Source organism: Meleagris gallopavo, chromosome 11, assembly GCF_905368555.1.
Source record: "Meleagris gallopavo chromosome 11, MGAL_WU_HG_1.1, whole genome shotgun sequence".
Classification (NCBI taxonomy): domain Eukaryota; kingdom Metazoa; phylum Chordata; class Aves; order Galliformes; family Phasianidae; genus Meleagris; species Meleagris gallopavo.
Window position 1 is genome coordinate 1,197,316 of NC_139414.1, and position 20,949 is coordinate 1,218,264.

Sequence of the window (20,949 nt, forward strand, 5' to 3'; positions counted from 1 at the left end):
GAAGATATTCTTTTCATTCGGAAACAGATGAGGTTGTCTCAAGGCTAATTTCAGCTGCAGCTTAAGGAAGATGTTAGACAAGCAGGCATTGGATTCAGCAGAATGAAAGACTAATCTGAAAATAATTAGCCATTTCCCCGAATATGTAAGAGAAAAAAATCATTTTCAAATTGTTTAAATGCTAATTTTAATTGCAACTAGCGTGTTCTGGCCAGACACCTCCTGGACAGAGTGCTGACTCAGGAGCTATGCACTGGCCCCCTTTCAGCCATCCATCTCTTGTCTGAACTCAACAGTTCCTTTCTTCTTCTCAGCCTTGCTTTGCCCATCTACGAAATGGCAATGATTAAAGCAAAGTCATGGGACTCACTGTGTGACAATAAGGGCTTTATTGTTGCTTTCTCAGGTTCTTCTTACTATTTTCTTATGCTCCTTTCTACTTGTTTAGTCACTGTCTGAAGGGCATCGCTTTCAGGCCATTTTTTCACCTTGTGGTACAAATACACCAGTCCCCTCTCTGCAACCACAGGAGACTTAAAAACTCCATCAGACATCCTGGATTTATGTGGTACATCACCACTGCTGTTTTCTTTTCATCCCTAAGATGCAATACAGGTTGGTCAACAGTGGAAGATAAAGAGATCCTGTACTTTAGGCTTTCAACATTGTAGAAATTTAATGCACAGATCACATTCTGTACCCCTGAAAATCTTCACAGAATAAACTCACGTTGTGTTTCGGTTGTACAAGGCATCCCTGTGTCATGGGGAACCAGGACCAGCCATGAATGTCCCTTTCTGAGAAGCAGCGCTGCCCTGCAAATGCTTGGTTTAGTGGGAAACATTGGTGGTAGGTGAACAGTCGGACCTTGCAGGTCTTTCCCAACCTGGTGATTCTATCATTCTGTGTGACATGATGCAACGTGTGCTTTCATTTGCACCAGGGTATTTCTGTATTCCCATGCTGCACGTCATGCCCAAGAGACTCATACTCCATCATGTGCAATTTGTGTGGCTCGCCCGCACCTCTCCTCAAGCCTTTCTGTACAACCTCCGCTGCCTCTTCCTGCCCAGACAGCCTTGCCTTAAGTCAACAGACTGATGTTTCTCTTCATGAAAAAGTGCTTAATAACATCTGCTCCAAGTCTGCTGTTCTGTAATTTCCACTAGTGCTCCTGGTACTATGATCTGGTAGGCATTATCTACAGCAAATTAAGAATTTATATACTTCAGGAAAATCTTGACTGGAGGCTCATCGCGGGAGGCTGAATAGGAGCTTTTTCATTAAACTTTTTCATTTCGCTTAAAGATTGAAAAATGTATGAAACAGCTTCTCTGGGGAATGAGAAATTTCTAACTCTTTAATAAGCACTATTTATCAAAGACATATAATGCGAACTGTCTGCCAGATATGGAGTACATGGTCTGGAAATTCTTGTGTACGAGCTGCCTGAAGGCACAGATCTGCCTCTATTTGCGTGCTGTGTCTGCTGCATTCACCTCTTTGTGACAACCAGCAACCCTAGGGAAGCTGCCTCCATACGCATGGCCACAGCCACCATCTTCACCAGCATCTCCCTTTCTGACATCATCAGCACACCCAATGGTGTCACAACACAGCTGCCATGTTTGTAGAAGCAAACAGGCCCAGTGTGGGAGCATCATGGCAGTGAGAATGTCAGCGTTAGGAGATGGAAAGACACCATGCAGGAGAAGGCCATGATTAAAAAGTCACAAAAATAAGCACTGAAGGAAGTTGTCAATCTAGTTTTCATTGAACTTTTTCTTTCTACCAACCTTATATATATCTTCATGGTGGGTATGTTCGTGGAATGGATTTACTATAGAAGAACATGTTCTTACATAGCCATGGGAAATATTTGTATAGCTCAAAGTTGATTAAATTGACCCACAAGAGCTTCATTGTATTTCAAGAATTAGGGTCTCAGAATAATGGAAAGCTCCTTCCATTGCTCTTACATTTTACTCAGATTAATTATCTAATCTTCCTCAATTATCAAGCGTGTCAGAGTTGATCTGCAATGTGCAAGGAGCACTTACATCATTTCTGAGCTTGTAGGGAGGTTTATTTCTGCCTCCTCTTCCTCGTTTCTTCACTTACTGATTAAATAGGAACAGTGACTGCAGTGCACCGGCTCGGTACAGATATCTAATACATAGTGAAAGGGACTATTAGGCAGATTCACTCTTAAACATCAGTGTCTTTCTTGACATTAAGGTTGGAAAATGGAACAATTATTTTTGCATTAGCAAATCATACCTGCAAATTCCCTCCGCACCCTCTTACTGTCACGCCAAAATGAATCATCAGCATCTTATTAAAGTGCCCAGGTTCTCCTGTAACAGCAATAAACTGTAAATGTATCCCAATTATTCGTTTACTGACTTCATGAATATTCAGCATTAAGCAGTAACTGAACTCACTGCAGTAGGTTACAAAGGACACAGACTGTATATCCCTTATTATTCCCAGGATGATTTAAGGTTTCTTCACGTCTTTCCAATATCCACAAACGATAACTCATTGAGACAACACCAATTCTGTGTCAAGTACAAAGCCTTACAGTTTCAGTGCTCTCATTGGCATATTTCTTGAGAAAGGATTTTATCCATTTGTAAGAACAGATCTTATGGAAAAATCCAACTTCTTTGCCAAAGAAACAGATGCTGGACCAGAATGGCATAAAGTTGCCTGCTTTTTGTGTTTTTCATCTGTATTTTTAAAGCACTGGGCACTAAATGCTCTCTCACAGCTACTCAATAGAAGTTATTTACATTTTTGCTTTTGGTCACAAGAGAATTCATTGCTGTTGTTCATAGCTCGCACTCATTTTTGCTATTCCCTTCCTCCTCGCCCTTGCTCCTGCCCAGCCTATGTCAGTGCTGCATGAGCTCACACGATCTCTCCCAGCTGACTTCATAGGATGACGCGTGGTTATGTTATGAATGTGAATTGGCACCAAAATGCTCAGCAATGTTAGCCAGGGAAATTGCTGCTACCAAACATAGCCTCTTTCTTTAAGAAATGAATTCAATGGAAGCATGACAGGTAACTCCATGTTGTTCTCAGAACCACACAGCGTCTTCTCCAGCCACCACAACATTTTGTTCTACTTTGTCTTGGCCATTTGGTGCAAAAACTACCCCAGGTCTCCATCTGACTCCAGCTGTCCTGAGATCCCTGCAGTGCTGGGACAGACAGCCCTCCTTAGCACAAGGCTAACAGAAGAGCTTTGCTAAGCTTACAATCCAAAGGAAACATTGCTGTTCAGAGAGCTGGCTGCCGCCCAGAGCAAATCTCAGGTGAGCAAGTGAGCAACTAATCTGCTGTCAGAAAACTTAATTGCTATCCTGAGATTAAAAAGTGTGAGAAAAGTCTTTTGCAGGGTGAAAAAGGGTCTGTTACTGCAAACCTAAACACCAAACCAAAGTTGCACTGAAAAAGATGTGGGCAGGGAAGTGTCTTGGTCTACTTAGAGGATAAGGATCAACTCCTAGGAGCCTCTGAATAAGTATGAACCTGAGACAATAATTCATGTACAGCTCTCACATCATTTAAAATACAGAGAAATTGACTTATATACGTTTGCTTCAAAATGATGGATTCTTGAACACTTCATCTGAAAGTAGACTGCTGGCTTAACAGGGAAAGGGGACAATTTCTGAAGAACTTTAGTCACACAGCTTGAACCCGAAGACTTTAAACCCAAGACAGCCTGCATACTGGGTGAGTAGCTGAAAAGCCCAGGACCTTGTACCTGCACCAAGGTGTGCATGTTGTGTGCCACCAAGTCAGCAGTTAGCGAGAATGCAAAGATGAAAAACCATCTGTAGGACTGATTTGTGATTATTTATTAGTCTGACTTTGCCAGTCCTAAGGATACGCAAAATCTATGCCTTCCAAGTACATAAGTTGTCATCCTGTGAAACTGATGTTGGTTTTGGAAGGGCTATTCTTGGTTTTCTATTTTACGGTTAAGTGGAGGAAGTGTCACTTTTACCTGGAATGACCCTGCGAGGATGCCCAATAGCCTCTGAAAGCAAGGAGCCTCAGGCAGCAGATGCACGTTTTGGCTGCCTTAGCTTCTACAGAGTTCTTGTAACTTGAGACTTGCCAAGCAAGAAAATGCTTATTTTTAATTCAGTTAAATCAGTGAAAGAAGGGCTGCCTCTCCCTTACCATTCACATATTTAAGGCACACGATGTTCATTTTCCATTTTCCTTCTGGAAAAATGATTATTTCTCAAAAACTGATTACTTTTGGCTTACATATTATACAATGATCCTAACTAGAAATTCCCTAGTTTGCTTTTGAGGCAATCTAGTTCCAGCAAGGTCATGTGAACTATATTCCCAACATGTCTCTTCCACCGAGAAGACCTTTATCAGTGTTTTAAATAGAAAAGGGCAACTATTAACTCTGGTCTGGAAATCATTACCGCAGAGTACTTAGGAGTCAAAAGTGCAAATGTGTTCAAAGTGAGGGAGGTTCATAAATAGGCTAAAAAATTCAAGAAAGTCATCAGCAACTATTAAACACAATAGCCCAAGTGCAACCTCGAGCACAAAAACCCCTAGCAGCTCTTTGCTGTCACTGGCCATTTTCAGTCTTTGAATATCAATCCGATGCTATGTGGTTGTTCTTGTGATTAAAACCGAATGGTAGGGTCATGTCCCTGCAACATGCTTTGTATTTACAAGTGGAGTTTGATTTCATAGAGTTCACTTCATGCTGAGATCAATGACGGCTTTGTGTTTTGTGGAAGCTGGAAAATCTGATCTAGGCATTTAGACATTTAACTGACACTGTCTTGTTATGCAAATCTGGCTCTTAAATTAAGAGTGAATCATCCTACCTAAATATAGCAATGTAAAAGCAGGCACTTAGTCTAAGTAGGTCTTCAGGTTTATGATATTGTCAGGGAAAGATTATTCATCCTACCAAACCAAGAACTCGATGGCTTTCCCTGCTCACAGTATTAGTGTCACCTTGGAAAACACATTTTCATGTGTCAATAAACACGTGTATAAATGTGTATATTTGCATATATGTATTTATATGTTATAGGTAGAAAATCTATAAGGACACAATAAAAAGCATGGTTAAATCTGTGGAAGTCAGCTGCTTGGTTGGATACCCTGACACACTCGCATTCGGGAGGATGCTCATTCCTAACCATTCCATCTCTGATATATTTTTCTTTTTAAATGATTATGAAGATTGAGTGTCTCTGTTCTCTGAGAGTGTGCTCTAGTTGTTACGTAGCTGGGATATTTGTCATGAGCAAGCTTAGAAGTCAAAGGTTTGGGGTTTTACTGAGAATATGTTACGGTCCTATGGGCATTTCCTGTAATTTATGTGCAAGTAGCTACAAATACCCTGCTGAGGATGCTGTCTGGGAATAAGCTGAAATGTTATTTCTGGGATGTCGCATCAATGACTCGAGTCTTAACCTATGGGAAGAAGGATGAAGAAAGAGCATGATAAAAGCTATCGCTGTAACCAGTTTTGAGGCTATACTCCTAGATAGATATTTCTTATCTTTTTTGTCACTGCAATCAAGTTGTCTTTACTCCCCAATGTATTTCTGCACAACACTAAGCAAAAGTATAAAAACTATAATTCAGGCGAACAAAAATCCTAATTATTGTTCCATGGCAGCAATAAATGGGCATGGCTGTCTTCTGTGCACAAAGGCAAACAGACATCCCGGGGAATGGGTGGGACGCAGAAGTCAAATGTAGTCATTGGTGAGCTGTGCAACATGATGAAGGCATGTGCTAGCATGATGGCCTTCGACAAGTGGAGATTCATTGCACAGCAATCTGTGAAGAGAAAGGGGACCTGGTTGACCCTTGCAATAAACACTGCAAGGACAACAGGAAAAAGGTAGTAAATACGAGTCTCACTGAGAGACAAAATACTGCAGAACTAATGACAGAAGAACCTCACCGAGTGCACATCGGTCTGCTCTAACAGAATAATTGAGGGATTTGTGTTTAAGGTTAAATCAAATGTGTTCTTAGTCCCTTTATTGGTTTGAAGAAGTTTTTGAAACCACAATTCAGAGAAGCATTTAGTCTTTATTAGAGCCTCTTCATCATAAAAGAAGACTGGCTGCTTTCCACATTTTCCATTATTTTCAGATTCTTTGCTTCCCATAAGCCACTCTATCACCACTGCCAGTGGCCTTGGAAAGTTGAGAAATCTACAGTTGGTGGTGTAATTCTAACAGAAACAAAGGATTTATTAGCCACCCTCACTATTTAAACTGATATATATATAACTGATGAAAGTGTATAGTGCTTCAAAAAGTATCTACCTTTGCCATCGTCTATATGGCTATGGGGAATAGTGTAACTACCCCTTAATAAGGCCCACACAAGGCAGTTAACAAAGATTATGAATGAAAGGAGGAGACCTTCATCCTCCCTATATCCTCTTTGCAATGCTGTATAACCCAACTAGCCCATAGGTCTGAAGTTCCAAAGTTTCTGGGCTCGAAGAAAACTACTGAACCTCAATGTTTCTCTCAGACAACTGTAGACAAGTAGCACCACATCTGAAAATGGAAATCCTGCAAATATAATATGATCCTATGTATCAGCTGTAGACACGTACTCACTGTGGCCCTATGGATGCCAGGTTTTGGAGGTCAGGTCATAGAAAATCTGAGTATATTTCTGAATCAGGGCTTGGAATAATTTGCAGCACATTGAACTAAATGCAGCTTTGGTTGTGCCTCAAGTTCCCCAAGCAGGAGTTTCTTCAGTTATTACAGCAAGTTTCAGAAAAATCCATCATCACGAACAGTTCTAATTATTTCCAGCCAAATCCCCGTGACCTTGGCAGAAAAAAACAAGTATTGAGCAGGCTATTGATCTACTCAGTAAATACACTTATGTCATCAGTAAACCAGAACCCTCCTGGGTATAAAACCAAAAAATCTTAAGGACTGCTAGTTATCTGACATATGATTTTAATTGGGATTTATTGATTAAGGGGGTTTCCAAACAAATGGAATTTCTTGATAAAAGGCCTAGAGCAGAATTTTTGCAAAGTGGAATAATGTTTGACTTGATATATAAAAACCTGTTACCCACATCTTAATTACTTCACCAAGGAAGTTTGCTCATTATTTCAACACAACAACTTGTGCAACATTTATCATAAACCCCGTGAATGTTTGTTTAATGCGGACTGAGAAGAACTCCACTAATGAAATGGTGCGGGGAGGCGATTCTCAATGCGTGGCCATGCAGTGGCATTCAGAAGATGAAAGAAAAAAGCACAAGACCTTCTTCAATGCTAATTCTTCTTAGTAGCTGGACCTAACCACTAACATCTCCTTGGAACCTGCTGTAGCTGTTACCTGCCTGCAGTGGGGTTTCAGCACTAGCTTAAGTGCACTCTTGCAGAATCCCCAAGTTACCAGGAGGGCCAAAGGTCCCAGGGCACACAGGTTGGTTGTATCTCACTGAAGTTCTGGGATGAAGTCAGTCTGGCACTGATTCTCCATGCTCAGGGTCAAACTCAGCCATTGAGTGGATTCATTCCTTCTGCTGTGGATAAAAAAGAAGCACTCTGGCTACTGAGAACAGTCTGTGGATGAGAAGCTGCATCAGAACAAGTTCCAGATCCTTTACATGATTTTCTATAAAACCATTGTTCACGTCCAAAGTTTCCATTCAAGGCCAACAGAATTCAGTCGTATTTCTTCACGTTGCAACAACGTGAAGTTATGCAGCTAGGAGTCTGGCCCTACTGCATTAGGACAGTTTTCCACATAGCAAGAAAAAGCCACAGTACCCCCTACTCCCCTCTCCTCAGTTACCTGAGCAACATCTAGCACAATGCAGGTACAGATCTCTCGATCTAAGTAACTGATTCTTAATTTTTTAGGACTGAACTCTAGATAAGAACAAACTAGGGGAGATATTTCCTTTAAGTGTAATCATTTGTGTCATAATCCTTCATCCACTTGAGTCAGGAAGAATTAGCATTGCCTGAGATGCCTGTGGGGAGCTTCATGGCCCTGCCTTTAAACTAAAGCTAATCTCTCTTCGCTGTACACAGGAAGCATCTCACCGCCCAAATCTCAGTGCTGCTCCACTTTTGTTTACCCTGGAAAATGCTATTGACATTTGATTTTTTGAGGTATTTAAGAGAAGGAAGAAGGGACAAAAAACCCAAACCCCTCTGGAGGTCTCCTGGTGCTTGAGCGACATAAATGTTCACTAGACCATAGGAGAGCCCAGTCTAGTTTGTTTAAATTCAATTATGTCACTGTCTGCAATGTAACTCACGTGGGACTAATGAAATGAGTGGCATACCTGTCGAAGGGAGAGGAGAGGATGAGAGCCCACTGGCAATGCTGTGCAGCAAGAAATGGGGCTCTGCGAGCTTTTGTGCTTGGCTGATTGCTTTGCCTTTGCCAAGTGTGACCCCACCTCTACATGTCACCAGGAGATAGGGAAAACTTAAATCCTGTCATTTTAACTTCCTTCCCACCGGGTAATTACAAATGGAGGCTGGAGGCTGCTTTATTGTCTCTTTCTCAGCTCAGCTAAACATTCATGACAGTCCCTCACGCGTGTAGCTCTGCTGCACTGCATCTTCTTAATCACTCAGTACAAGTTCTGGACAAAACCTTGGGTGCTGTGTGGCCATAAACACTGCAGGAAGAAGTAGAAAGAATAACTCTATGGGTTTAGAGGAAACCATACAAGGCTTCCTCCAGTGGGGCCAAGAGAACAGTGTGGGGTGAGAACACTGGCCCTACTTCTTGCTCTCAGTGTGCACAAGGATCTCGATGTCTGTGTCCCTGAAAGCTGCAAAGATGAAACCCTGGTATCTACCAAAGACACACCACTAGAGTAGCTGTGCATTGATTTGGTCACTTTGGGGATCTTCTATGTGAACGAAGGTCAGGAACTATAGAGGTGTGTTGACTGAAGTGGACAGGGGGACTTGCCTAGTGTGGCCATATCTATGTGTGGATTTAAGGAGCCACCTACAAACTCCAGTTGTTTCACTTTCTGGCATAGAAGGCAGATGAGGGAAGAAGGCCAAAAGGCTGCCTCACCTACCAGTAGCAGATCTCTGGGGGTAAGGAGATAACTTTTGGAGTAAGGATGCTGTTCCTGGCCTCCTTATGTTGTTTGACTGCAGTATCCAGAAAGTTTCCTAGAGAAACTGACTTAGGACAGGGAAAGATGAGGCTGATGCCTCCACAGTCACCTGGTGTGTCTTTTTAAAAGATGTAGTTGGAGTTTGCTGGTTTACTATGAGAGACGATAAGAAATTTTATGCAGTGACAATTCTGGGGCTCCAGGCAGCAGAGGAGGCAGTGGCAGAAAATCTCATGGTGACTTTCTGCCTTTGCTTTGTGAAGTAGAAAAGGAAATGAGCAGTAACAGAACAGCAACGGCAGCAAAGAGGCTCTGTCCCTCTGTACCAAGGAGCAGAACTGCAGGGCAGCATCGGCCCCCACCACAGCTCCCAGGGGTAAGAGGCAGGCTGTCTGAAAGAGGGAAGACCTGACCAGGTTGCCTTCAGAACAGCAGCAGCAGTAACTGAGAGACAAATCTGCCTGGAGACCTCCAAGACAAACAGCCTCAGTGCAGCAGTGGCAGCTCCCAGCCCACCCAGTGCCTGCTGGCCAGCCATACTGGTGTTGCTGGGAGGGTGTTGTACCCACAAGCAGCTGCACCCTTTAAAAGCGACAATAATCCTTGCTGATGCCAATATCTCTTTGCTTGCTGGAAGCTGGTGCTTGAGTGCCTAGATAATTTCTCTTCCACAGGTTTGCCCTTTTAAACAATTTATATCTATTTGCTTCAGAGGGAAAACAAACAGCAAATCATGGCACTGGGGTAATATTTGCTAATTACCCATGCCAATGAAATACACCTCTGAGTGGTGCAGACTCCCAGGCTGTAACACAAAGCAGCAGCTAACTTATTTATTAGCTCTGAGGAGGAGCAGAGAATAAGAAAACAGCCTTCAGTCCCCAGAGCCTTCTGCTGTGCAGTTGCTGAAAGACAATAAATGCAGCGCTGAGCTACAAATGGAGAATGCAATTGGGACGGAGGGGCCTCACACCCAGCAGGCTAAATGTAGCCCAAGAATTTGCACAAATCCCCACTCAACTTCTTTGCAAAGCCCAGCAGTGGGAATGGCGCAGCAGGAGGCTGGCAGCACCGCTGTGCCTGCACTTGGGAAGGGGCAGGAGGCACTGTGGGCTTTTGGGACACAAGGACAAGCAGACAGAGTTTGGAAAGGCAGTGGTCATTGAGGAAACAAGAGGGAAGAAAGCAGAGAAGCTGAAGATTGCAAGGGGTTAAGAAAACACATGCATATTAGGGTTCATCTGCCCTGAGCTTTCCATCATACTGATACGTAAGAATCATAGGATCATAGAATCATAAAGGTTGGAAAAGACCACTAAGATCACCCAGTCCATCAGCCCCTCCCCACCGTAACCATGTCCATCAGTGCCACATCTCCATGGTTCTTGAACCCCTCCTGGGATGATAACACCACCTCCCCCTCGGCAGCCTGTGCCAATGCATCACCACTCCTACTGAGAAGAAATTCTTCCCAATATCCAACCTGAACCTCTCCTGGCACAACTTCCAGAATTTGCAAAATAAGAACTAAAGCTGTATTGCAATGACATAAGCAGATATCTAGAATCCCTCCTCCTCTTTGGCTTCTGTTTATTGCAGGAAGCTACAAACATTTTATATGACCTTGCAAAGAAAAACTAAATCGGGTATGACGTTCCAATTCAAAGCTGCTAAGCAGTGTGACCTGGGGAGTGGAAAATGGGACAGAAAATAGCAAAGAAGACTGAGCTGAGGAATGTGAGTGAGGATGGAGCACAGGATGGCCCTGGTGCAGGGGGTGACGCCAAGCCTGCCCCTCTTGGCACCTTTCTGCGCTGCTGTGGGAGAAGACAAAAGTGCTGATGGTGTACAATGTCCTCCTCATGTGCATCCAGCCGAGCTCAGAAGGACCTGCTTCGCTGTGCCATTCATCATATCCCACCAAATCATCACTACTCCAAAAGGAACTGGAATGTAAAAAGCGACTGTAATGTATCATGTTAAGAGTAGAGAACAGGAAGGAAAAAAAAAAAAAGGAGCAATGATTTTTTTCCCTTTGATTCAGAAATAAGAACAGAATAGTTCTTTGATTATTAATAGTTCTGGGATTGCTGTTGGAATCATTTCCCTCATCTCTGTTATGGGCAGGAGGCAAGAGAGAGCAGGGGGAAAAAATGGTAATAATAATGACAATAAAAAAGCAGCGCAGGCTGACAGAGTCATCTGAAAGCACCAGGCAATCAGATGGCCATCTTTCTGTACAGGTGTGATCAGCAAGAAGAAACCAAATGTCTTTACATCTCTTTTTCCTTTTTCAATTGCAGGAGTTTTCCCTTTGCTGAATACTCTATGAGGTATTTTTTGTTGATGTTGTTGTTGTTGTTTTTTAATATTCTATACTCAGAGGCTTTTCCCAATAGCTAAAAGATACAGCCCTAAAAAAAAATTAACTTTGGATACTCCGACTGACTAATAACACAAGGTTCCAAAAGCTTTGCATTATGAAGAGCCATTTAAAAAACAATTATTTTCCCCTGATGCATTAGAGCATCTTTGTACCAAACTTCTATCCAGTGGTCTTTCTCTAAGTTAAACATTATTTACCATTTTCTCACCTTGCTAGTCTTTGGGTTGAATTACAGGATGACAGCTCAGATTATTTAGTACAAGTGAAAGAGCATGAAGACTGCAGCGTAACATCAAGGGCAAGTCTGACGCTGTGTTCAAAATATGAGCTTTATTTTATTTTAACATTGCAATAAGGAGATTGTACAGAATTTCTGTTCACAATTAGAATGAGTAAATGTGAAAACTGTAAGCTCAAGTTCACCCCTGAGCAGAGGAGAAGAGCAAACAGCCTGTGACTCAAACCAGCCCAGGTTTGGGGGCATGGGTGACACTGGAACCATCTACAAGCAACAAACCCTGAGAGCTGTGATTATTTCCAACCTTGAGTTTTAAATATTTTCCTTTATTTCCCATTATCATCATTCTGGTTCCAATAACACACTAATTAGAGAATGGGACTGAGAGTGGTCATTGCATTGCCTTCTAATGGAATGAAGCTGGATATGGGGCCATGGTGCCTGACTGAGGGGTGACCTAATGACTGCAGCCCTTTGCCTGAGCAATATGCTTGTGGCCCCAGCTCCCTGCAGGACAGGGATTTGCAGAAAAAGTGGAACCCATACAAACAAGAAGTTAAAAGACCTTCCCTCTGTACAGTACCACTCTTGCTTGTAGGTGGGTCTGATGGAGACTGTACAAGAACTGCAGAAATATGAAATCCCAGCCTTTTTTTTTTTTTTTTTTTTTTTTTGGTACAAATAAAACACCAAACGACACTTTGATGTTGGTTAAGCTTTCCATTTGTTTTATGACCTGAAAGTTTGTTCCATTTCCCCACTTGCTGCTTGTTAACCAAGAGCAGCAGTGCTATTTACTTTTACAGCTGCCAATCAAACTGGCCTTAATGACAACCTGCTGTTGTCCTGTCTCCCTCACATCCGAGGCTGTTCCTTATCAAGTGCACTCTTTCATCAAATGCATTATTGGCTAAAAATAACAAACATACTTAACAGCCTGTTTTCTACAAAACAGGCATCTTTTTCCAATAGATGAAAAATTTCCATCCAAGTGGCATCTATTTTTCTCCCAGGCTGCTTGCTTTGTATCCTTCACAAATTTCCTGCTCACATTTGTTGGCCAAGGAACAGGTGTTGCAGCAATGATGCACATGAAATCCAGCTCATTCCATAGAAGACACAACCTGTTCAGAAGATGCACTGCTGGCATGCCCACTTGCCAAGTGAAAATGCTCCACACGGGCAATCAGATGGGAACCCACACGCTGACCTCCAGACCCACACTCATTCAGCTCCATCATGGATGAAACATCATGGGTGTTCACAACCAATGGGACTGTCAGATTGTTCAGTTGGCACTTACACCCTGTTTTGGGTTCAGGACTGCGTATCTTTCACAATGGCAATCAAGACTCCAATGCAGATCCAGAATCCACCACGTCCTCTGGCAATCTGTTCCAATCACTCTCACCTGGAAAGAACCAACTGATTTTCATCTGACTCTGTGTTCCAACCACTCTGCAAGACCAAAGAGTCCATCAGCATCTGGTGTTCTCCCTCTGTCACCATCTTAACTGGGTCAATAAAGCCACTCCTCGATTTTCTTTCTGACAAGCTAGATGAAGTGACACATTTCAGTCTCACATAGCAGTGATTTTTTTTCCTAACCCACTGGTACCTTTACAGGCTTATAGCTACATCCATGTAGGAGACTGTCCTGGAAAGATTACCATAGGAAAGATCAGCCATCCCCTGGTGATCCGTTCAAGAATGGGAAATAAAACCCATACAGAGCTAAAATGTGGATTTCCTTCTGAATTTAATGTGGATTTGTTAAGCTTCCAGAAATTTTGTACTTGTTTTGTCTCAAAAAGGGTACGTCTGGGTGAAATGAGACCATGCTTTTACTTCAGAGATTACTTTGAGTTCAAAAAGAGATTTAAAACAGCTCCCAGCAGTAGAACTTATATAAAATTCTCCCATCCGGTGCTCAAGTAAGGGAAAATACGTTCTTGGAGCAATTTTACATTTTTATTCAAAGTGATCTGAGATACATTTTTCAGCTTTCCAGAAGTATGTTCTTCTGCTGCTGCTAATCCTTTCCAAGACTCAATGCAATTACTTGTTAATAAAAACATGTTTTAATAAGCTGGCAGAAAAATTGATACCATTTCCATTCTATGCCTTAAAACAAATGAGAAGTAGGAAGGAATGGAGCTCTCTCATTTCTAACGTAGGAAGCAGATAATTTTTAAAGTTCAGATCATTATGAAGTGTAATTTTCATGTAATAACTTTAGTGCCGACCTTGTGTTACTCCTCTGGTGCTGACTATTTAAGGGAATGCATTACTTATAAAACACAAACAGAGGAGTATCATTTCAAAATCTTCTTGCCTTTTCACTGATCAAAGTGAACAATATCTCTAGGTCGTCATCACCATGGAATCAATTTGCAAGAAAACAATAAGGTGCATGTACTGCACTAAGTCTGGGTAATAAGAGAATGTGAGCCATGTGGGCTGACTGCAGCCATTTCTGTTTAACCAGTCACCAGCCTGGCTTTTATAATAATACAGCCTCCTAGGAAGCAGCTGTATTATTCCACTGTATGAATGCTGAAGCTGTGTTTCGTCATTGCTCACAGCCATTCATCTGTACTTAATGGGATCAAGCAGACTGCAAATGAGTAAATTGTCAGTCTTCCCCAATGGATCTTAGGGGGCAAACTTCTCAAGGACTGGCATTAGCTCTTTTTTTTTTCTCCCTTTTTTTTCCCTCAGCACAACAGGCCTAATACAAGTTAAACAAAAACCAGTCCAGACTGATCTGAAGCTTACAATTTTCAGTTACTCTTGAAGGCATTAAATCTAGAAAAGACTAATTGCTTCATTGCAGCATCTGTCTCTTCCTTGGACATGGGAGAGCTAGGTTAAACTCCTGCCTCTCCCTATGATGAGAGGAGGACACATCTACCTGGGAGCTCTCCACAGCTTCAGGACTTACATCTTCCATGAGACTCTCCTAACTTAGGACAGCACTGATACAGGTAAATAAAAGGAAAGATTTTCAAGATTAATGCTAGGTCACACTACTTTAAGGTTTTGTCTTTAGTATGTATTAAATAGGGCAACAAAGCTGGTGAGGAGTCTTTAGCACAAGTCTTATGGGTAGTGGCTGAGGGAACTGGGATGGATCAGTCTAGGGCAGAGAAGTCTCGAGGAGACCACATCACTCTCTACAACTGCCTGAAAGGAGGCTGTAGAAAGGTACAGGCCTCTGCTCCCATGTAACTAGCAATAGGATGAGAGGGAATAGCCTCAAGTTTCTCCAGGGGAGACTCAGGTTGGATATCAAGAAAAATTTCTTCTCTGATAGAGTGGAGAAGTGCTGGAATGGGCTGCCCAGGGAGGCAGTGGTGTCACTGTCCCTGGAGGTGTGCAAGAAATGTTTAGATGCTGGGACGTGGTTCAGTGTGGAATTGCTGGTGGTAGGTGAATGGTTGGACTGGTTGATCTTGGAGGTCTTTTCTTACCTTGGTGATTCTATGATAATTCATCCAGATTCACTTACTCAGGGAAAGGAAGTGACTTTGGTACGCATGCTTCTGAAGGCAGTGTTTGGGCAAGAGGTCATCTAGAACACCATTTCCAGGCCCGATCACCCCTGATGGGGAAAGACTTACCAAAACTGCAGTGGGTGTGGAGAAGAGCTGTCAGAATAACAGAGGCTCTGGAGGGGTTAGCTGATCAGGGAGGATACCATTAAGGCACATTTAACATTGCAAAAATCAAGACTGAACTTGCTGCCAGTAAATTCAAATTAGAGTGGGGTAAAGAGGGAGGGTAAACACAAAGAAATAAGGAGAGTTACTTACACTAAAGGACAACGCTGACAAAGAATGAATAAGTATGAGTGAGTCAAAAATAAATTCAAGCTTGAAACTAGGTTTTTCAAACTACCTCCTGTGAGATGACGGAATAAAGAAGAAATGGTAACAGTACTACAAACAGGAACCTATTTAGTTTGAGGCAAGGCCTGATTGACTAGACTGTTTGATCAATTAGGCTATTTGATTATAAATACATGTTCTTATCATGTGTCAGCAGGCTGATCTGAAAGGATAAGCTAGGAATCATAGCTATCCAACAGTGAGACAACAGAGCAGTTTCCACTGAAGCTGGTGCAGTCCATTGCGCCCAGGCAAGAATGGCAGAGTGGCTGGGTGTCAGTAAAAAGGGCCAGTCTAAAGTTCCTTGGGCAGGTGACAAGTCCATAGTGATGAGTCCAAACTCAGCTGTTCCAAAATCAGAGCTGATTTTGCACGTGAGTAGCCAAACCCCCCAGGCAGGCAAACATACTGAAGAGCCTGGTGGTACACTGATGGCCAAGACAATGGCTTTTTTTTTTTTTCTTTCAATAGGACATTAAGGCCTTCAAATGCTTTTTTTTTTTTTCCTTAGGATGATGAGTGCTTTCCTTATTTCAGCCTTCTGATGGCATTCATAGTAGAAAATAACTGAACAGCAGCAGAGAGGCACTGTATTCTGAAAAAAAATAAAATCTGTGTGCACTTATAATGTTTTCATTTCATTTTTAAACATCAATCCCTTTTTAAAACTATCTGTAAATTAATATTACACTGTCTTTTTTTTTTTCAGCCAAGATGGCACAACAGCTTTGGTGTTTACAAGAAGAAGAGATGCAAGAAACAAAGTCCTGTTTCCTGCTCACATGTAAAGCCAAAGGAAAGGAAAACAGACAACTATGAGAGATGTAGAAACTACTTCAGAGAGATTTCCATGAGAACCACTTGAAAACCCAATCTTCTTTTGTAGTGCAGATATTTCATCACAGTCCAACAATATTAAGCTATTTATTTGCCCTATAAACAGTGAGACAGTAATTTCACAGTCTGTCAGATACAGGAGCAAAAAACCAAACTGTTTGTAGAGCCAATAGAGGAAGGGATTGTGATCGTCCCCAGTGATTTTTGGCTTATTCCTTGCGTCTTTGAGTGATCCAAAACTGTTAGATGTTAATATAAGATAATTTCTTGCCAAGCTATGGAAGTAAAACATCAGGAGAAATGAAATCAGAGCTCTCATTCTTGTATCTGTGGGCCAGCAGAAAATGCACGCAAGGGTGTTCTCTGCAAAACTGAAACTGAAGTTTATTGAAGTTAATGGGCATCGTTAATTGAACACCACGAATACCAACCCACTAAGGCTATCTCTAACTCCAGAACAGGGACGTATACTGGAAATAAGCATGCTAGCTCATTTATATCCATCTCTAGCCAACCCACTGACACCAACTGTAATTTCTTTTTTAACACATTTCTGAGCTGCTTTCTAACACTCTTTCCTACTGCATGGATCAGATTGACCAGAGATGTGCTGGAAGCCCCATCCCTGGAGACATTCAAGGCCAGGCTAGAGTAGACTCTGAGCTCATGACTGAGCTGTAGGCGTCCCTGTTCACTGTAGGGGAATTGGACTAGATGATCTTTAAAGATCCCTTTCAACTCTGAGGATTCTATGATTCTATGAATTTTAAAAGTGTGGGTTAAGATATCCTCAGCTTTTGCAATGATTACTATCCTTTCTGTTTACAGCCACTATAACAATTTTGTACCACAAGCGAGCCCTGTGAAGTGTACCTTTCTCCCCAGCACCATGGCTCCCACAAATGGGTTCATTCTTCTCTTAGCTTCAACTCACCAGACAAGGCTTGGCAAGGGAAGGGTTAATTTTCCAGGTCTGTATTTTAGTTAAAGCAATTCAGTCAAATGTAGAACTAACCTCTGATAGAATCCGAATAGACTCGTAATGCGTGAAATTTAAAAGAGAAATTTCCCTTAAAAAAATCCCTTGAGTCATGAGAGGTCATTGTCGAAAACCATAACTAATGTAGCAGAATGGAAGAGCGTTGTGGGGAGGGAATGGTCCTTGGCAGCTGTTTAATGGTGCTCCTCAGCTGCAGCACTCAAGGCTGACCAGCACTGATTTGGTTCCTGATCTATCACTCCCTGTAGTCTGTCATGACTCAACTGCTGAGCCCCTTTAGCCTGCAGCAAAGCTAATTGGGATTCACACAGTGGCTCCCAGAACAAAGACTGGAAAGTTCAATTTTGTGAAAGTCTTTGGCCTCAGCATGGAAGAACCTTGGAGGTAAATTTCCCCATCTGAGATAAAGTTCCTTTTTCTCTGTTCCTCCCTCTCCCTCTTTCAAAATGAAAGGCACAAAGCAGCCAAGGGTTCATTGTACCTCAGGACACTGAGACCTCCCAGACCCCAGTATGGCTCAGCCACCTCTGAACACATCAGCCAGCAACACACAGCCACAGTCAGCCTGCACAGGGCTTCCTATATCTGGAAGGGCGTGAAGAGATTTATATTATCTCTTGAACAGGACTCTTCCTGTTCATTCATATATATTCATGTATGAACATCCCTCTTTGTAGCGTTTCCAACCCAGTTCAGAGCCTGTGAGCAAGAGTTGATGTTTTATGGTAAATGTTTTATGGTTTTATGCAGCCTCAGAAGCTCATGTGTGAGTGACCACCTGCCAGCTCAAGGCTCGCTCTGTCGGAATGGTCCCTGGGCTTTATCACCACCTTCCTGGGGGTTATTTTTAATTCACCAGTGAGTCAGTCCTCTGCCCCTGCCTCCTCCCAGCCTGCAGACCCTGCAGTGTCTCCTCTTCCCAGTCAGGGCCCTCCTTTACCATTTTACAACAAACAGGCCCCAGGCAGGGAGGACCTGTGTTTCAGTAGGAAGGTGAATAGGTGTTTTCCCAGCTTTTTCCTCTACTGCCAATCTCAGAGCCAGCCAACAGCCCAGCTCCCCTCCAACGTGGAGGATCTTTTGGGCTACCTGAGGTCTTTCAGATCTCCACGGTTGTGTCTGTCATAATAGACACACACCAGGAGCACAGCCACAGCTTTGCGACATCCCTCTATTGTCCCTAGGATTGTCAGGCTGTCTCACCTCAGCTCTTCATCCTGATACCATTTTCACAGCTCATGCTCTGAGAATACTGGCAAAATTAAAAGGAGAACAAGGTGGTTTGCTTAGTCTAAAACATCATTTGAGCTCATCAGGCTTTAGAATCCAGTAAAAAATGCAACTTTAACTCAGCTTTTTTTAAGAAGGAATTTCTACTTGCCACTTTTTTAGATCACAACACAGAACACGAAGTAGAAGGGTGCTTCTGAGTATCATCTAGGATTACAGATGACGGCCTTAAGTTGTACCAGGGGAGGTTCAGATTGGATATTAGGTAAAAGTTCTCTGAAAGAGTGGTGAAGCAATGGCACAGGCTGCCCAGGGAAATGGTGGAGTCACCATCCCTGGAGGAGTTCAAGGAACATGGAGATGTGGCACTGAGGGACATGGTTAGTGGGCATGATGGGAATGGATTGATAGTTGGACAAATGGTCTTTCCCAGTTTTATTAAAATTCTTTGTTTCCATGATCTAGCATAAGAAGAAAGAAATCAGCAAATGAAGACACTGAGACTTCCAGCACGGACAGAATAGAGAGTGCAACAGAATAAGACAAAGAGCATAGACTAAGAAATGCAGATGGGAGATTTAAGTTAGATGCAGTGAAGAAGGAGGAGATAAGAGAGAAATCCACTGAAAGGCGCTGGTGGGATGATGTGGTGTTTGGTAGCTGTTAGAAGATGCCGGCAGAGGAGAGGAAATAGGGATAGGCAATAACTCTAGCTTTCAGCAGCTGATACAGAGAAAGGAAAAAGTTTCAATGGAAAACTAAGAGACAGATGCACTGGCACTGAATTTGCTTCCCAGACTGAATAACAGCCTTCAAAGACATTGAGTAAACTTGTACTAATAAAAACATCATAAGCTCTTCTATTTTTATGTTGCCAGTTATATTTTCAGCTCATGAGATCAAAGGTTTTTTTAAAGGCAATGAAGAATGCTATTAAAGCAATATTTAAAGACAATGAATTAAAAATAAAAGTTTCAAAAACTGGCTAAGGGAAATAGTTAAGTTTGGATCAGAGCAACCTTTCAGTTGGGTTTGGATTACAACAAGCAATTTCTTTTAGCTGTGAATTGGGATTTTTCCCAGCTCAGACCTGGGCTTTGCTTTGCAAAAGAGAACACACCTTGCCAGCAGCACTCTTGCAAGGAGTTTGGCAACTGGCCATATTACATGAATCTGAGAACAAAATCACTGCTTGTGTACTGTTATATTTTAGCTTTTATCACCACTACAAAAGCTCATGAGTGTAACTTCCCTTATCAGCAAACACCAGTCCTTCTCATCAAGAACTGTGCCTTAATGAACAGACTTTGTCACTCTTGTTTGTTGGTACCTTAATGCACATTGGATGTTTCCCTGAGTTATTTTACTCAACGCAATTATCAGAATCTGGTCCTAAATCAAACAGCTGCACATCTCAACATACAAATTGTAACTGTCACTGCTCAGTCAGCTGCCTTTATTTCTTTTAATAAACTGTGCTTTAAAACCTAGATACTATGAGTCATTCTCATGTCTCTTCATTGGAAATGGAGTTTTCATACTATTAGAGTCATACTCCTCACCAATCTTTGCTTTATATACTTCTATCACCTTAAAATGACCACGAATGCCAATCTGCTTTGTGGTATATATTCACTTGTCATTTCCATCTCTTTATGCTTGTTTGTAAAACTTAGCATCTCTCATTAAACTCAATGGCACCTGATATCCACTCCAAACATGAGGTGTTCTGGTGCAACAGTTTGTTCAGAGTCCTGTAGGAGCTAGTTTAAATACTGTGCCCAAAGATACTGCACATGCTTTTTGTTGCTAAAACTGACCTGATTCAAATGACACTTGCAATTCTACTACATATCCTTCTTTCCTTAGCAGGCTGAACCAGAGGGCCAGCTGAAAATCAAAGCTGGTGCATATCCTGACCCAGATCTAGGTATCCAAGGGCAGTAGTAAAGGCTGAGCTTTGCTACTTACTAATCTTGGCTGTTTTGATATGCAGGAAACCTTCCAGAAAAGAACGCATGGATGACTTGTTGGCAGAACACGATCTGGCCACAAAACCAGGATATGTAGAGGATGAGACAAAGTAGCAGAGATAGCTGTTACTCACCTTAACCCATGCTAAGGTATTGTAGGCCTGAGCCTCTTTCACTTGTCTGAACACACACAAATACATACTCAGCGAGGGCTTGGGATGAATGAGATGCCAGGAGAACCT

The 20,949-nt window shown here is 42.2% G+C and overlaps 1 long non-coding RNA gene across 6 annotated transcripts in view; it reads right to left on the minus strand.

Annotated features, from left to right (window-relative positions):
- Window positions 1-6,109: 6,109 nt before the first annotated feature.
- Window positions 6,110-20,949, minus strand: part of LOC104912620 (uncharacterized) — a 237,174-nt gene continuing 222,334 nt past the window's right edge. For all 6 annotated transcript variants that reach the window (XR_014885429.1, XR_014885427.1, XR_014885431.1 and 3 more), the window contains 2 exons: window positions 7,395-7,584; window positions 6,110-6,866 (listed from right to left, as the gene is read on the minus strand). This is a non-coding gene — a long non-coding RNA (uncharacterized LOC104912620). The remainder of the gene's footprint in view (window positions 6,867-7,394; window positions 7,585-20,949) is intronic.